Source organism: Megascapheus bottae, chromosome 3 (genome assembly GCF_031878675.1).
Source record: "Megascapheus bottae isolate mThoBot1 chromosome 3, mThoBot2.hap1, whole genome shotgun sequence".
Lineage (NCBI taxonomy): Eukaryota > Metazoa > Chordata > Mammalia > Rodentia > Geomyidae > Megascapheus > Megascapheus bottae.
Window position 1 is genome coordinate 7,532,727 of NC_143511.1, and position 17,869 is coordinate 7,550,595.

The following is a 17,869-nucleotide window of genomic DNA, read 5'->3' on the forward strand; positions in this document are numbered from 1 at the left end:
AGGGGTTCTAATGGCACAGTTACATGAAAGTGAAGGTAAGGAAAGGCTGAAGTACAGGCCTTTAGGGAAGAGATAACCAGATACTAGGAGCCCCCAAAATCTCAAGGGCACCATTCATAAACACAGCCCCAACAAGTCATCTACATGCACTCCTACTCCTGGCAGGAAACCCCATTATGAAGATCTCTCTTCCTGAAGATAGTCCCAAATGTTCACTCAACTCCAGACAGGCATTAATAGCTCTTTCTTATGAAGAAATCTATAACTTTGAAAATAGTATTGGTACATTCCCCCCAAATCTGATTTTTTTGTTTAGTTATTGATCTCTACAATCACTAGAAAAACAGTGTGGCTGGGGTTGTCCTTGTTTAGTGAGAAGTGAATAGATACTTGTCTGAAGAATGGGAAATTCAATCCACCAAGTTCAATCCACCATGGCTCCCAGAACAAGCTGTCAAGTGGGTTCTGGTTTCCCATTTGCAGTAGCCAATCCACTTGGAGGCAGCGGCACACAAACTTTCTCAGAATTTCGAGATCCCTGTGATCTGCACCCATCTCTAGCCACTGGCATTTGGCCCAAGATATCCACAGGGCCTTCAGCAATTTCTTTGATTGAATGATCTTCAAGGGTGAGTGAAGGGTCAAAAAGCAAAGGCGATGGAGGACACTGCATACCATCACCAATGACATCCAAGTTATCACTGAGCTCCAGTGGTAAATTCTCAGTGGGCTGAAGCTCAGCAGCTCTCAAGTACAGATCCATGGGGCCGGCTTCCAGATCGTGTGGCACAGACAGTACCTGTTGGGGCTTATACATCTGAGGAGGCAACTGGAAATGCAGGGGACAGCAGGGATCCTCAGAGAGGCTTACGGGAACTGGCTTGTTGCAAGGCACCTCCCCAGATCCCTGGCAGCATTTGAAGATAATCTCATTTGTGTCCTGACAAATATGTGTGAGGCAATGTCTGGTCATTGGAAGAGACTGATTAGAGCAACGAACACCATCCAAAAAAGCCACGCACCTCTGACTGGAACGAGTAGTGCGAGCCTGCTGGGCGGCACCATCAGTGGCCAGCATTCTGTGCTCCTTCAGCTGCCTGTGTAGCAGGGCTTCCACTCCATAGCCTGGACGGTATCGCCGAAGACATTTTAATCACTTTAAGTTTTCTCGTTCTTTGGCCAAAAGTCCCTATGGGCCAGTCAGGAGACTGCTACCTAGAGCTTCATATTCCACTTTGCGATTATGTAGATACCGGTGCTTCATCTCTTTGAGCAGATGCTGAAGTCTTTTAAACTGATCAATGTACAAAAACTGCAAACGAATTAGCTTCTCACGCATAATCAGAGCCACTTCTTCTGCTGTGTAGACACCAGCATGTTTTAGGGGATCTTCTTGATCACTGTCTATGCTACCAGCTTCACTGTCAGGGTCACCTCTCCATGTCTGATCCACAGTAATGGGTTCCTGGTCCCCATCACTCCAGCTGTCTTCATCCAGTATTCGGTTGGCTTCACTTCGGCTACTTTCTGGAGTCTGAGAACCCAGCTCTGTCTTAGCATATGAGCTCAGTTGACACAAAAGTATCTTACACACTGGTCCAGGGTTGGTCTTTTTCATTTGAGTGGGAAGTACTAGGGCATTCCTACGGGCATGCTCAGCACAAAAGGACACCTCATCTTTCTTCTCTGGCTTTGGAGCAGCACTGGGACATCTTTTTCCATTCTTCGTCGATATGTAACTACACTGTTTAAAAGGTGCATTTTTGTCTTCAAGGATATGTTTAATGCAAAATTCCTGGCCTTCCAGACGAGGTTGAGAGCATGGGCGATGAGTGAATGAACAAGTCAGGGGCTCCTAAAACTTGGGCACTGGGGTGATCCTTCCCCGATTGGTTGGTAAGATGTGAATTCGAATCCTATTCATACCAAAACCTCCGCGGCCATCCTCGCCCTTGTCTGGCAGCGCCAACCACTCCAAACTGAGAATAGAATTTTTTAAAGAAATTAGAACTGAGCGAGTTGGACTTGAGCATAATGGACTAGTACAAGCTCAAGACTAAAGACAATCGACTGGCAAAAATTTCTACTTTGTAGAGTCTCATCTTTGCTCCATTAAGACCTTGAATGGAACAAATTAGGTTCACTCACATTATTGTGAGGAATCTGATTTGCTCAATGGCCTCTAATATAAAGGTTATCTTATCCCAAACATCCAGAATAATGTTTGACCAGATTTCTAGACACTATAGCCTTGCCAATTTGACACATGAAATAAACCACTCATTTTCATTTCTTACCTGCTCAAAGACAATTCATACCAGCACCAAAATTTCTGTTTCATGAATTTCCATCCTTGTCATTCCTGAGTCAGAATCTCCTCTCTTGGTCTGATCCTGATTTTCACACATTTCCAGCACTACACCAGCTTCCAATATCTTTTTTAATTTTCCTAGGGGCCACAAAATCCAACTACTCAAAAACATAGACTATAAGAGTTGGTGAAAGAACTTAGAGTTCTTTTACATTCCCTTTTTGACACTTGACCCAACAGAAACTAAGTAGCAATTCTGTGCTACTTACAAGCCAGAACAAGACCTTTCTGCACCAAACTCACAGTGCAAAGTTTCTTCAGGTACACATGCAGGAGAAGTTTTAGTCTAAGACAGATTATTCTAGAGTTTATATGCCACTATGGTCATTAGAAGAAAACAGGTTGAGCATACCCCAGGAAAGCAAAATGGTATCACATAGAGAAAAAAAAAATAAGAAATTCTGTTTCTTTCAGTATTTACTCCCTCTATATTTTAAAAAATTTTATTATATGTGTTTTAATGTTTTTATGTTTATACAGTGGCACATGTGTGTGTTTATGTGTGTATAATAAATGCAATGCATTTAAGAAGAACATGCTCTCATATGTGTAAAAGGTTTTGTTCTTAGAATGGTAGTTCACATCCATAATTAAAGCCACTTAAAAGATTGAAATAGGACATCACCATTGAGACCAAACCTAGGCAAGAGCATCAGATCCTATCTGAAAAATAATCCAATGTAAAAAAAAGAGGAGATGATTCAAGTGGTAGAACCTTTTCTCAGTTTAATTTCTAGCACTTCCAAAAAGAATTGAACTTTTACCTGGTAATATTGTACCATCACTCACCCTCACACATTTAGCCCCATCTTTCCATAGGTTGTCATGACAACTCCTGAGCCTCTAGTATCCCTAAACTATTTTTGCCTATTGTTGGTCAATAAACTATTGAGCCATTTTGAAGAAAGTCTCCATCTTTGCTTTCTCCACTGTTGGGGTCCATCTTGGATGTCTAGGAGGGGGGTAAGGCAGCGACGGAGCCCACAAATAGTCCCAGGAACACAGACTCCGGAGACCAGACTCCTGGTGCAGATCTAACTTTATTTTAGAAAACGCCCTTGCTAAATACAGATAGAGCGGTGGCCGGCAGGTCATCAAATAGGGACATCCCTCAATGCCACCATCAGGCAATGGTGTTCTGAGACATGCCCCCACTTGCTCCAGGCAGGAGGGGCCAGGCACCCTCTGGCTTCTGACTGCTGAGTATGTACCTGCTGAAGCACAGGTGGCAAGCAGCAGGGGTTCCTACACCACTAGCTAAGAGTCCCCACACTCCACTACATTTTTTTCCAGTCCTGGGGCTTAAACTTGGGGCCTGAGCACTGTCCTCACCTTTATTAAGGCTAGAGCTCTACCACTTGAGCTACAGTACTACTTCTGGCATTTCTATGAATGTGGTATTGAGGAATCCAACCTGGGCCTTCATGCACACTAGGCAAACACTCTACCACTAGGCCAAACTCCTGGCCCTCCACTACTTTTTAAAATGCCTATTTTAAAAATCATTCAGTAAAACCTATGGCTTGAGGTAGTTGCAATCTTCATATTCCTAAGGACAGTTAAAGGCAATGGCTTCATTTACAGAAGCTTTCATGAGAATTATGGAAATGACAAGCAGAGGAGAAAGCTAAGGACTATTACCTCTGCTTTCTGAGGCACTGAGCAATGTTATTCGATGTGCTCATTGATAGTTTATTTTGTTAGCTTTCCAGAAATGGGGCAAGTACTAATTGTAAAACAAATTCTTGTATATTGGAAAGAAGAAAGACACAGCAGCCTATGGTTGACAACAGCCATTCCAAAGCCTAAGGTTACATTTTTGTCTAGCTGTGGATATGGGATTCACACTTTATCAGGTCCAGAAAAGGCAGCTTACAACATCTGACCTAAAACCTTCAAGTCCAAGTTTTCTCATTCTGGATAATAGGAAAGAAAGCTGAGTGCTAATGAGTTTTACATTTAAGTCTTATGGAATCATAATCTACCTAAAAATAATACAAATACTTAGAAATTATCTTTAAAGAGAAAAAAAGAAAAAAGATGCTTCCATTTCCAATTTGAACTTTCTGGCTACAAAACATGTTCTATCTTTAATGGATATGAAAAGACATCTCTATTTAGGAAATGAATATGTGCATCTCCATACGCAACAACAAAATAAAAATAAGCTTCATTACATTTGATTTAAGCAAACTTTCCAAAAGAATATTTAATTATTTCCATAGAATGTAAAGGAACTGGCAAAAGACTCATTTCTTTCTGGATGCTTTATAAATAAATACATCTTTAGTATTTCCTCAATAAAAAAAGATATTTACAAGATTTACCAAATTATGTAATTAAATATGATCACTTATTCCTCTCATCTAGCTCTTTTCAATCCAGGCAAATGTGTTGAAAGTCAAATTGTTTACAGAAAAATACTATTGTCAGTTGCAGGTGTTCCCACACCTGGTGAATACACTGACCTGGTGCAGGAAACGATTATCAGTTCTTCCTGCTTTCCTTCCTGTGCTCAGAAATATGTTGGACAATGTCATAATGAACTATGCAAGAGCATTTGTTCATCTATAATAGTGAAGTGAAAAGAGAGTGGACCCAGGGACTCAGCCCTACTTGCCTGTGATCTCACAAACATCTGCAAGATGCAATAGAAGCACAAGGCAAAACAATTTTCCTAGGGGAAACAGAACCATACTTCTCTGTTTCTCTTAGAAGAAAAAAGAATAGGGCCGGGAGTTTGGCCTAGTGGTTAAAGTGCTTGCCTAGCATGCATGAAGACCCGGGTTTGATTCCTTGGTACCACATACATAGAAAAAAGCCGGAAGTGGTGCTAAGGCTCAAGTGGTAGAGCTCTAGCCTTGAGAAAGTCCAAGTACAGTGCTCAAGCCCTGAGCTCAAGCCCAGGACTGGCAAAAAAAAAAGAAGAAGAAAAAAGAATAGCACAGGGGCATACATGCAGTAAGACTTCAATCACAACCTATACAAAGTTACTTGATGAACTGGATACAATAGATTCTTTTTCTTCTCAAAATTAATGTTAAACACTGTTCAGTATGAAAATAAATTTAAAACAAAAAAATCTTGTATTTTATTTGAGTTTCTGCCAATGTAAAAACTTCTATAAATGTGTTCAGAATCTATCAAACATCTGGCTCTATTAGGGTGAGGGAAGAAGTTTGGATGAGCTATGCTAACTAGGGAGAAATTATTATTTGAGTTTTTGAGCCATATAATGAAAAAATTAAGACTTGGTTTATGAAATTCTTGCTAGTTGGAGGATGAAAATAGCTTATTTTTCCTTTGTTTTGAGCTTGATAATTCCTAAAGCAAAGGACTTGAATTCAAAATCCATATGATCTGGTTAGCAATAAACACCTCAATGATAATGCATTCACCCATGACCAAAGATTGGTCTATTATCCATAAATTGTCTCTTCTTAGAGGTATGATCCTTTTGACCAAACATTATAATGCAGTGAACTTAAAAATGAAGCATGCCAAAAGGAATTCTTCTCAAAATAAAAGCTCAGCAATATTTAAATGTAAAAAAGATGGCTCATGCCCTTAATCCTAGATATACATCTAGAGATTGAGATCTTGGTACAAGGCCAGCCCAGGTAAAAAAAAAATCTGAAATAGTCTATTTCCAAAAGTATGAGATCCCTGAATTCAGACCCCACTACTAGAAAAACAATAACTTGAACCATTCCATATGACCCTGAGGAAATTACTTGACCATTCTAAACATGGTATTATGATAATTAAGTGGTATCATACTGAAATTGAATTGATTAGATAGAGGGCTCTTGAAGAGCACAGTTACTATATGGAAAGTTTAGAAGGCAAGACTTATAGTAAGTATTTAGTAAGTAATAGCTGTTGCTAAAGTTTGAAACTAGAAGCTTCTCCAAATGCTCAGGTATTAAAGCTTTCATTCCTAGCTTGTCCTTCTGGGCAGGAATTAGAAACTTTAAGTGGTGGGACTGGTAGGAGGCTTGAGACAAGGATAAAGGGATACTATTTCCTTTTGCTCTCTTTTACATCCCTGCCAGGAGGTAAGACACTTCAACCATTATAACCATAACAATGGCATCAATCACTTATAGACTGAAATATGTGAACCAAATTAAACCTTTCTATTTATATTCTTTGTTACAATATCAGTAAACTAACACAGATATAATTAATATTATTCACATTATTTTCTTGTAAAATATTAATCATAGGTCAGTAAAATTTTCTTCTTTTCTAAAAACATGCTGGTTAGGAAGAATCAAGGCACATGAAATAGGAAATTGAGGAAGAAGTGACTAAGAGCCAGAATTAAAGCAATAAGCAATAGGAGTCAATGAGTCTTAAGCTGACCAGAGAGGGGACTCTCCATAAAGAAGGCTAAATAAGTACACAGTAAAAAATTAAAGGACCTAGAATAGTTGGACATGATGGCACACCTCTAATTTAGCTACTTGAGAACTAGAAGTTAGGAGAATCCAAGCTCAAGACTAGCTCAGGCTAAAAAGTTCAACAGAAAAACTTGGTCATGGTGATGCATGCCTTTCATTTTAATTAGCAGGATGTACAAAATAAAAGAGAATCATAGTTAAGGCTGACCAAAACAAAAAGTGAGATCTTATCTCGAACTGAAGAAAAATGAGTGTAGCTCAGTCAGCAATATACCAGCCTAGAAAGCACAGAACCCTGAATTCAAGTTCAAGTACTGCTATTTTCTTCCCTTTTCCATTCCTTCTTTCTTTCCTCCCTTTTTTCATTCCTTTCTTCCTTCATTTTGTTGTAAGGTATCTCAGTAGCAAGAAAACATAACAGCCCCATTTTGATAGGCAAAATTAGGACTCTTTATTGGAGAGTCTATATCTGCTGGTGAACTCCTGTCTCAAAGACCTGAAGCCCAATAAAGAGCTTGAACAAATCTGTTTTTTTGCCAGTCCTGGGACTTGAACTCATGGCCTGAGCATTGTCCTTGGGCTTTCTCAAGGCTAGAGCTCTACCACTTGAGCCACAGCACCATTTCCGGCTTTTTCTATGTAGTGCTACTGAGGAATCGAACCCAGGTCTTCTTGCATGTTAGGCAAGCACTCCCTCACTAGGCCAAACTCCTGGCCCCTGAACAAATCTTTTAAAGACATAAACCACATGCTTTGGTGGGGACCAAATATTAACAAAAGCAAACCTTATTAGGAAGTAGCTCTAGCACAAGCAGTACTCTCCCTTTGGGGAAGTAGCTTGTGAGTTAGCTTAACTCTCCCAAGTAAAGCAAATACCTTACCTCAGATTTTAAGGAGATAGCCTCAAGGGTAAGTGAATCAAGTTATTAAGGGGAAAGGAAAACCAACAATTTTTGAAGCAAAGCTTTCCCAAGATGGTTACACCTGCATTTCTCTGAAGCAGAGCTCTCCTAGGTCATCTAGAGCTAGGCATCTGTAATTCAGTGAAGGACTTCTCTCACCTCTAGGCTTTTCAGCACTCGGTAGATGCCGGAGCCAGCCGGCAGCAAGGCAGGATACCTGATTATGGGGTGAGGATAAGAAAAGAAAAGGTAATGGGGACCAAAACATGTGGAAGGGTATCAATGTATGTGAATTAATACACCTTCTATCTGGCAAATATCATGTAACCCTTTTGTTAAAAACAATAAAAAATATTTAAAAAAAAGAAAAGAAAAGGAAAAGACAAGACAAGTAATAGATGGGGTCAGGAGGGCTACAACCCAAGACTACAGTCTCAGGCTGTAAGCTTAAGACGACAGTGGTCGTTTATTTCCTGATCCAGTCTTATATAGTCTCTACAAAACAAGAACCTGTCAGGTGTTACATTGATAATCAAGTCTCAGCAGAGAGTGATAAAGCAATAACACATTTGTAGATAATGATAATCAAGTCTCAGCAAAAAGTGATTCACAATACCGACGATATGGCTCAAAGATAATAGGCAAGGCGTCATACAAGACAGCTCATTTCCTTGTGTGGTTACTTAGTGATGCAGATTCATGGGCTAGCCTGACTCTACATTTGGCTCCCAACAGGTAGAGAGCTCCCTCCACCCAGTAAGGCACCAGGATGTCTATGAGAACGTAGTGACTTGTTTAGACTCAGTCTTCCTTGGTTGTTTGTACCCTTGCTTGACTTTTTTGCTCAAGACTGGAACTCTATTACTTGACCTACACCTCTACTTTCTAATTTACTCTTGTAAATAAAGGATTTGGCAGAAGATCCTTGCTTGAAGACTTATTTGACTAATATCAAGAAACTGAGTGTTTTTTTCAAGCCTGTAATCCTAAACTGTCTAGAAGTCAGAGATTTGAGGATTTCAGTTAAAAGTCAGCCTAGGCAAGAAAGTCCTTGAAACTCTTATCTCTAATCAGCCTTAAAAAGCCAGATGTAAAGGCAGGTGCAGTGGCTCAAGCCTGTAATCCTAGCTTCTCAGGAGCCTGAGATCTGAAGATCATGGTTAAAAGCCATGCTGGGCACTAAAATGTCCGTGAGACTTATCTCCAATTAATCACTAGAAAACCAGAAGTTATGCTGTGGCTCCCCAAGAGATGGGGCACGAGCCTTGAGCTAAAGAGCTTAGGGATAACACTCAGGCCCAGAGTTCAAGTCACATGACTAACAAAAAAGAGCCAGATGTAAGAATGTTAGTAAGACCCAGCAATTCCACTCCTTGCCATTTATCCAGAAACAAGGACATACTAAATCCACTAGCACAATGATGTTCATTGCAGCACTATTTACCATAGCAAAGATATGGAACCAACTCAGATGCTCCTCAGTAGATGATGGCTCAACAAGATGAGGTACTTATACACAATGGAATTCTATGCTGCCATCAGCAAGAATGACATCTCTCTATTTGTAAGGAAATAGAAAGACTTGGATAAAATCATATTAAGTGAAGTAAGACAGACTCAAAGAAGCATAGGCTCAGTGGTTTCCCTCATTTGCAATCATTAGTACACAACTAGGACACTCCTAGTAGAGGATTACAATAGCTCAAAACCTAGATACATAAGGGCATATAAGATGAGACTAAATGAAAGGATCTCTAGGAAACAAGAGTTTTATATTGTGTGATTATTGTTCTTAATGTACTATGTTATTTCTCTTCTCTTTTGTTGCCCTTTGATTAATCTCATATTGTTACTATATCTGACTTTGGTACCCGGTATAGTGTATATTGGTTTATTTGTTTATTTGAAATAGGAAAGGGAATGGGGGAAAAAAGATGATTGGGAGGGGGAAGGGAAATGGGGACAAAAACATGAAAAGGGGTATCAATGTGTGAGAAGTAATGCACCTACTATCTGGGAAATGTAACTGTATCCCCTCTGTACATTACCCCGACAATAAAAAATTTAAAAAAAAGGATGGTAGTGATGGTTGTTTCTTTGATGGTGGACTAAAGACTTAAAGAGAAACTTCTCTGAAGAGGAAATAAAAATGTTCTATAGACACAGGAGAAATGCTCAACATCTTTGGCCATATAAGAAATGCAAATAAAAACAACTTTGAGATTTCACCTCACTCCAGCTAGGATGGCCATTATCAAGAAATCTAATAACAACAGATGGTGGCAGGAATGTGGCCACAATTGATCACTACTACACTGTTGGTAGAAGTGTAAACTCTTTCAACCACTCTGGAAAGCAGTAAGCCAGTTCCTCTAAAGAGTAAACGTAGAGCTGCCCTATGACCTGGGCATTTACCCAAATGTCTAGAAACAAGGACATACTAAATCTACTAGCACAACGATGTTCATTGCAGCATTATTTACCATAGCTAAGATATAGAACCAACCTGGATGCCCCTCAGTAGATCAACAAGATGTGGCACTTATACACAATGGAATTCTATGCTGCTGTCAGAAAGAATGACATCAGCCCATTCATAAGGAAATGTAAAAACTTGGGAAAAATCATATTAAGTGAAGTAAGCCAGTCCCAAAAGAGCATAGGCTGTATGGTTTCCCTCATTTGTAATAATTAATGCACATTTAGGATTCTGTTAACAGAGGATCACAATAGCTCAAAAGCTGCGTACCTTAGGTATAAGACTAAGCAAAATGAACTCTAGGCTACTGAAACAAGAGGTTTGTCTTTGTGATTGCTATTCATAATGTACTATGTAAAATTATTTCTTTCTTTTTTTCTGCTACGGTTAATCTCTTGATGTTATTGTATCTGAATTTATATGCTTGTATACTGTATATATACTTATTTTTTCAAGCTTATTGTTTGAAATAGGGAAGGAAATGGAGAAACAAGAAGAGGGTTAGAGGAGAGGAACAGGGGGAAAAAACAGGAGAAGGGATATCAAGGTTCAAGAAATAATGTGCCCACCACCTGATGAATGTAACTGTATACATTATCCTGACAATATAATACAATAAAAAGAATACACTTAACAGGAAAAAAAATGACAGTGAGAATACAGCATGCAGCCTGAGTTCTTGCTGTCTGCATTAGTCACAGGAAGATGACTCCTACTATTACCCTAACTAAAAACACTTTTCCCATTTCTATGATTCCTGGGTTTCTGGCGAAAGTACAAAATTCCAAAAGCCTGACATGGCAAAAAAATCTATCTAAAATATGTGGATTTTTTAAATTTTAGTATTCCACTCCTTCTCAGACATTGGCTCTTATCTGGAGGTGTTGGATGCAGTGGGGGCTTCCAGGCAGTTGCTGAATCAGTCCAGTAGGATCAGAAGCTAAGTAAACTTCCTCTGCAACAATAAAGACCTGCTAAACAAAGGATTATCCCCTAGTGGGAAAAAAGGATGCCTTTGCTGTCAGTCATTCCCTCCCTTTAGGGGAAAAAAAAAACCTCCTGAAAGGCCAACTCCAATGCTTACAAATAGAGCAGCTTTTCCAAATCTGATTATGAGCCCTTTGGGCTTTGAAAATTATGGCAGTTTATGAAAAGTAACCACAGAATCCTCTGTGGGTGTGGAGTCAAGCTTGGGGGTAGCCTCCTGGGAGGGAAAAAACTCAAGGCCAGACCCTGCAGACAGGATTGCCAAATAAAGAACTTTTCATCCACCCAGCAACTGATAGTTTGGCTTAAACAACAACAACAAAAGTACATTCTTTTTGTTGTTTTAATTTAGCTGTATTTTACTCATGTCGATATTTATGATTGCAAGAAAATAAGATTTCTATTGAAATTACAAAGGTTATAAGCAATATAAAACAGGATATGCCAAAGACAATTTAAATGTCCCTCTTTAAAACAGAGTCTTGAAGAAAATGCAATGTATGAAGTTGTTTTAGTCATGAACATAGTACACCAGAAAATTCAAAACTAAATTAGGGTTAGTGGCCTCACTGGCCCTCTCTTGCTGTGATAAACCTTTCTAATCAATCGTCCCAGCAAAACATTCCAGACATTTATCCAGATACCTGAGATGGCCTAAGGGCCTGAACCAACCTGAAAAAACACTGGAGAATCACTGAATTGGCACTGAACAGAAATATCTGAAAGTGCAAAGTAAGCCCCACAGTGTGAAGAAAAGAAACTATACTTGGACTGTGGTTATTTAATAGCAGTGTATAAGACAACTCTCTAGCAGGCTTGAAGAAGCCTTGTTGGGCCCCATCACTAGAATTTCTGATTGAGTAGATTTCTGAAAATGACATTCCTAAAAAAAGTTCCAAGTGATACAGATCCTAGTTCAAGGACCATAATTAGGAACCACTGGATTTGAGGACAATGTAATAAACTGATAACAATTCTCATAGCTATGTCCTGGGGACCCATGAATGATATCTTATATGGTAAAGTTTTTAAGTGATACATGGTGACATGAGTTACCTGATGGAACTACCATGCACTGATAGTTTATCCCCTGTGGAAGCTTTAACCACTAATATTATGGTACTTGGAGATAAGATCTCTGGGATGTAATTAGGTTTAGCTTATGTCATAATCATGAGGCTTGCATGATGGTAAGAAGAGACTAGGATATGATATCACCCACCATTTCTCGGGCAACCTCACCAAGCAAGATCTTGACTATGCTGGTACCAGAGCTTGAACTTCTCATTCTCTGGAGGTTTAATACAACTAGCATTCCAAAGAAGCCTACAACAGGCCCTGAGTGTCACCACAAGGATCCTTAGAAGGGAGATTATAGGAGCACAAAGAAGACAATATGGCCAGGGAGACAAACGTAGAAGCAATAAGGCTTCAAATCCAGGGATTGTGTGGCTGGATAAACTAGGAAGCTCACCAAGGGAGCTGGCTCTATGGATCCCTTATTTTAACTCAGTGAAATTGATTTTGGATTTGTGACTTCCAGAACTATGAAAACATAAAGGTACTTTAAGCCCCTAAGTTTCTGGAGCTTGCATGACTAAGATGATTATTTTATATCCTTCTTAAGTGCAAATACTCTATTGGTAAATATACTAAATATGCTAAATATGATGTGTGATTTAAAGAAAGTTCAACAACGGAAAAATTTTATTACATTTTTATATTTTTGTACCTTAGAGAGGAAAGAATCTGAGGACAGTCATGTGTACTAAGTATACTGTGTAACATATTACCATAAACTTGTAGAATGTTGTCACATAGTCTATAGGTCAGACTCAGCTGACAGTGCTAAAGGTCTTGTAAAACTGTGGTCCGCCTGGGCTGGATTCTCATAAAAAGCTCACTAAGAAAGTGTCCATCTTCCTTTGTTTGTTGCCAATTGGCAGTATTAGATTCCTTTTAGCTGTAGGCTCTAAGGTATCTTGCTTATTCAAAGCCAGGAAAGGAAGAGAAAGACTAGAGTAAGTCTTGTAATGAAGTAAAGCAGTATAACCTAACATAGAATACCATCTCATGCCACAGTCTACCAGTTTAAAACAAGTCACAGATATCTTTTAATACACACATAGATTAAGATTACATAACAATATGAACACCTAGAGATAGAAACTCTGGGAGGCAGGGAAAATCTAAGAATCTAGTCTGTTTATAAGCCCTCCTTCTATCCTCTGATGAACTATATCAGGTTTTCATCTATTCATGTTTTTCTCATATATGTTTATTGTAATTAATAGAAGGGTTACATGATATTTGCCGGATAGATGGTGCATTAATTCCCATACATTGATACCCTTTCACATGTCTTGGTCCCCATTTCCCTCCCCTCACCCCTACCCCTCATCTTGTTTTTCCCCCTTCCCTATCCAATTTCAAATAACCAAATACAAATATATCTGATATATCAGGTAACAAGTGAGATACTGTAACAATAGGAGATAACCAAAGGACAGCAAAAGAGATGAGAGATAACATAGTACCTTAAGAACAACAATCATTCATTATATGGCTTTTTTTCTATATCCTAGAGCTCCTTTCATTTAGCGTCATACTATATGGCCAAAGATATGGAACCAACCTAGATGTCCCTCAACAAGATGTGGTATTTGTACACAATGGAATTCTATGCTGCTGTCAGAATGACATTGCCCCATTTGTTAGGAAATGGAAAGACTTAGAAAAAATCATATTAAGTGATGTAATCCAGACTTAAAGGAACTTAGGCTCAATGGTATCCCTCATTTGTCATAATCAGTAGAAACCCTGGGCTCTCCTAGCAGAGATCTGCAATAGAGAAAAACCTTGATATATAAGGACACTATTCATGTTTTATACAGGTCTTGGATCTCTGTTATCAAAGTTTTGGCCCAGAGAATATGAGTAAAGATAGTAAGAAATGAAGATATAATCAAGTTAGAAATGAGAATTAATTTTCCCTTTGATTCTCTTAAGGCATTCACAAGTTATGTAGCCTATACCTTTTGGAACCTTTCCTAGAGATCCACTTAGAGATTTTTGTCAGGGCTAGTGCAATACTGAAGTTTGATCATAGACTTCAACTGTGGCTATTTTAGCAAGGGGAAAGTGCTGACCATCTATAAAATTATATTAATAATCAGAATCCATCTTGAATCCATCTTGTCAAAAAAAAGATCTACTTCTAATAATAAAGAAGAGCCTAGCACCAGAAAAATTCACTGCTGAATTTTACCAAACTTTTAAACACCAACGTTCCTTAAGATGTTACACAAAACAGAAAAGGGAGGAATACTTCCAATTCATTTTACAAATTGAGTATTACCCTGATACCAAAACAAGATAAGACTCATCCACCACAGAAACAAAAATAGACAAATTATCTTAATGAATATAGATATAAAATCACCAATAAAATGCTCAAATTCAATGATACAACTGAAAGAGCATACACTATGATAATAACAGGTTTATCCTTTGAATGAAAATTGGTAAATGCAAGAAAATACTTAACTAAAATCAAGGAAGAAACTCACATAATTGGCAATAGATACAGAAAAGGACTTTGTCAAAAGAATTGAGAAATACAAATAGGAAAGAAAAAACTCAAATTACCACTTTTTGAAAATGATACCATACTTCATTTAAAACTTTCACCCAAAGATAAATAGCCATTTTTGAAATGATAAATACTTTCAACCAAAGGAGCAGGATAAAAAAATCAACAAAGCAGTCATTTATCTGTACACCAACATGAATTTGATTAAAAGAATTCAGGAGGGCTGGGAGTTTGGCCTAGTGGTAGAGTGCTGGCCTACCATGCACAAAGACCAGGGTTTGATTCTTCAGTACCTCATACATAGAAAAAGCCAGAAGTGGTGCTGTGGCTCAAATGGCAGAGAGCTTTGAGGAAAAAGCCTAAGGACAGTGCTCAGGCCCTCAGTACAATCCCCATTTCTGGCACCAAAAATAAATAAATAAAAGAGAATTCAAGAAAGTAATCCTATTCAGAGTAGTATAAAACACATACCAAGGGATAAACATAAGCAAAGATTTTGAAGACATCTATTTTAAGAACTATCTGGCAACAAAGAAATATATTGAAGAAGACAGCAGAAGTCTGGATTGGAAGAATTAATATTTCTAAAATGGCCATATTAACAAAATTTATGTATAGATTCTACACAATTCCCATCAAAATTCCAATGGCATTCCTCATAGAAACTGAAAAAAAAAATCCCTGGAACCAGTGGCTCATACCTCTAACCCTAACTACTCAGAAGGCTGAGATCCAGAGGATAGTCATTCTAAACCAATTACGCAGAAAAGTCCTTGAGACTCCATCTCTAAAATACCTAGTAAAAAACAGGACTGGAAGTATGGCTCAAGCAGTGGAATGCCAGCTGAAAACACAAATGAAAAAGGAAACAAAGGACAAGGAAAAAGTAAAAGAAGAGCAGGAAGTGGGAGGGGAGACAAAATAGAAAGAAAATAATCTTTAAAATTTTATATGAAAACAAAAAAGATCTTGACTAGCCAAAACAATTCTGATTGAAAGGAATAATGCTAGAAGTGTTATAATACTGGACTTCAAACTATACTACCTAGCCATAGTACTAAAGGCAGTATGAAACTGGCAAAAAAAAAAATAGGCCAATAGAAGATGAAGAAACAACTCCACCTAACCTATACTATTATCTGATTCGTGACAAAAAATGCTACAAAAAAAGGATAGGCCAGGCATTAGTGGCTCACACCTGTAATTCTAAAACCTCAAGAGACTGAGATCTGAGAATCATGGTCAAAGCCTGAGTAGGAAAATCTATGAGACTCTGATCTGCAACTAACAGCCCCCCAAAATCCTGAAGTAGATAAAATAAAGCTGTGGTAGAACATTATCCTTGAACAAAAGAGCTCAGGTACAGTGCCCAAGCCCTGAGTCCCTGAGTTCAAGCCCTAGAAACCTGCACCCATCACCATGCCCACACTGAAAAAAAAAGTAAAAGGAAAAGACATCCTCTAATTTCTCAAGGTGTGCTTAAATCAGTTTTTAAAACATATATTAGTTACAACTGAGGATTTTATTGTGACATTTCCACAAATATGTACAATATATTCTATAAAATGTATCTGTATATGGAATAGATACATATTTATTGTATCAAAAGACAGTCTCATTAATAATAAAGAGAACTGTGAAAAGCTGATATTCACTTTAGAGGACTAAAATGAGATCCAGATTTCATCCTATAAAAAATTCAAATCAAAATGAATCAAAGATCTCAAGGTATCACCTGAAACTCTGAAACTACTAGAGGATAATATAGGGAAAAGACTTTAGAAATCTAGATATAAGCAACAAATTTCTTATTAGAACTCCAGTAGCTTAGAAATTAAGAGAAAAAATAATAAATGTCCACAAACAAGGGCATACTAAACCTACCAGTGCAACCATGTTCATTGTGGCATTATTCATCATAGCTAAGATATAGAACCAACACAGATGCCCCTCAATAGTTGAACAGATCATGAATATGTGGTATATGTACACAGTGGAATTCTATGCTGCCATCAGAAAGAATGGCCAATGCCGCATTTGCAAGGAAATGGAAAGACTTGAAAAAAATCATATCAGTGAAGTAAGACAGACCCAAAGGAACATAGGCCACATAGTTTCCCTCATTTGTAATAATTAGTATACATCTAAGATTTTCCTAGCAGAAGAGTGCTATAGCTCAAAAGTTATGTGCATATGGGCATACAGGATGAGGCTAAGCAAAATGAATTCTAGGATAGGGAGACAAGAGATTTATCCTTGTGGTTGTTGCTTTTAATATACTGCGTGAAGTTAAATCTTTACTCTTTTTTTCTTTTTCCTTTTTTCTTAGGGTTTATCCTCTGCTGATGCTGTTTTGACTTTGGTACCTCTGTATTGTATATACATTTATTTGTGTATTTGAATCAGGAAAGGGAAAGGGAAAAGCAAGACATTGGGACAAAGTGTAACAGCAATATTCACTAGACAATATGTGGAAAAGTACTCTACAACTTGGGAAGGGGTTGGCGGCTGGAGAGGGGAAGAGGGAGAAAAACTTGGGAAGGGGTAACAATGTGCAAGAAGTAATGTACTCAGTACCTTATGAATGTAACTGTAACCCCTCTATACATCACTCATAATAAGATAAAATTAAATTTAAAATAATAGTAATAAATTGAATTTATCTTAAAAAGAAAAACAAGGCAACTTCTGTGCAGCCAAGGAAACAATCAACACAGAGAACTTAGAGAATGGAAAAATCTTTACCAGATATTTATCTGATAAAGATCTAATATCCAGAACATATAAGAACACAAAAAGTTAAACACCAAAATAACAACAAATATTTCTATCAGTAAATAAAAAATAAACCAAACAAGAGGTGTAATATGCAATAAATATGTGCAAAAATGCTCAGTATCCTTCCTTTCAAGAAAATCCAGGGCCAGGAGTTTGACCTAGATTGCTTGCCTAGCATGCACAAAGACCTGGGTTCGATTCCTCAGTACCACATACACAGAAAAAAAGCTGAAAGTGGTGCTGAGGCTCAAGTGGTAGAGCTCTAGCCTTGAGAAAGTTCAAGGACAGTGCTCAGGCTCTGAGCTCAAGCCCGAGCTAGAAAAAGAAAAAAAAGAAAATACATATCAAAACTAC

The 17,869-nt window shown here is 38.1% G+C and overlaps 1 pseudogene; it reads right to left on the reverse strand.

Annotated features, from left to right (window-relative positions):
* Positions 1-450: 450 nt before the first annotated feature.
* Positions 451-1,924, reverse strand: LOC150064900 (KAT8 regulatory NSL complex subunit 2 pseudogene; annotated as a pseudogene).
* Positions 1,925-17,869: the final 15,945 nt, after the last annotated feature.